This window comes from Mus caroli, chromosome 3 (genome assembly GCF_900094665.2).
Source record: "Mus caroli chromosome 3, CAROLI_EIJ_v1.1, whole genome shotgun sequence".
Classification (NCBI taxonomy): Eukaryota; Metazoa; Chordata; class Mammalia; order Rodentia; family Muridae; genus Mus; species Mus caroli.
Genome location: NC_034572.1, coordinates 6,090,181 through 6,091,743, shown reverse-complemented (window position 1 = coordinate 6,091,743; position 1,563 = coordinate 6,090,181).

Here is a 1,563-nt window from a genome sequence, read left to right as displayed (position 1 = left end):
GGTTTTATGTGGAGTTCCTTGATCCACTTAGATTTGACCTTAGTATAAGGAGATAAGAATGGATCAATTCGAATTCTTCTACATGATAACTGCCAGTTGTGCCAGCACCATTTGATGAAAATGCTGCCAAAAGGGCAATTTCAATAGTCTTCTATATTTCACTTCTCAAAACACTTAACAGAGTGTATAAAAAAAATGAATAATGAAATATGATTTTCCTAAAACTTGGTTTGCCATATATATGAAAGCTGACAACTTTATATCACATGAGAAATGAATTTAAATTGTGTTCATAACATAACAGTGACAATTAGGTTACCTGTCCACATGTCATCAAACCCAAGTCCTCATCTGCTGCCGCTGCCGTTGCTGCTGCTCAGCTTTCCCTGCATGTCAGTTCAGTTGGGAGGGTTTTAGTTCTTTTATTACATTTGACTTCTTCATACAAGTCTGGGGGGAAATTCCAAGAGCAATTTAAAAACATCAAACATATAAGGCTTAAAATACAACTTGGGATAAATGGTCAGATCATATTAAAGCCATGGACTCTTCTACAGACTAAGCTTTCTCAGATATAAAATGAGAATTTTGAGAATTAAGGCAGAGATTCTGTATAAACATCATGTTCCTGGCACAAAATAATTGCCCTTTTCATGTTAGTTATTGCTCAATTCTAAACCTATCGCATGCCCCTACTAGCAATGGCCTATCTACGAGTAAAACTTCATTATTACAGCAAAGTCTTGACAAATTTTAAAAACCTAAGTTTTAACAGAAGAAATGAAAACTAAATAAAAATATCATATTGAGAAGCACATGGAACAACCAATATTCTCCTAAGGAAGGGGTTTATATCTGACATGGACAAGAAATTAGGGTTTATCAGAAAGGAAGCTAGACATTGGGAAAAAATATCTATAGCCTTGTCTTTGACCTACTAAAACTATTGACAGTCTCATAAGCCAATTGGGGCATGCAGATAAAGATACACTTGGTAAAGTACGACCCTTGTCTAGTAAGCTCACTTTTCTTTATAGGTGGAAGTGCATAATTTGGTTGAAATCTACTCTCCAGTACTGGCAAGTATGTCCTCCTTTGGAAATAGGGCCTTGGCAGAGATAGCTAAAATGCAATCATCCTGTTGGGCCCTAATCCTGTATGACTTTTGCTCTTACACAGAGAAAACAGTGTGTGAGCATGAAGGCAGGAGTCAGGGTCATAAATCTACAAACCAAGGACAACCAAAATTACCACCAAGTGTAGGCATGGTACCAGAAGCAAGGAGGGGGATACCAGAACAGATTCCCCCAAAGTATTTAGACTAGAAACCAATCCTGTTGACCCACTGATTTAAACTTACCAACTTCCAGAGCTTCAGAAGAATAAGGTCTTTGCCATGACCACCTTAGCAATTTAATGGTCTTAGAAAAGGTGCTTACCACCAAGGCTGACAACCTGTGTTCAATTCCAGTGTCCAACATGGCAGAAAATGATTCCACACTGCTGTTCTCTCTCTCTCTCTCTCTCTCTCTCTCTCTCTCTCTCTCTCTCTCTCTCTCTCTC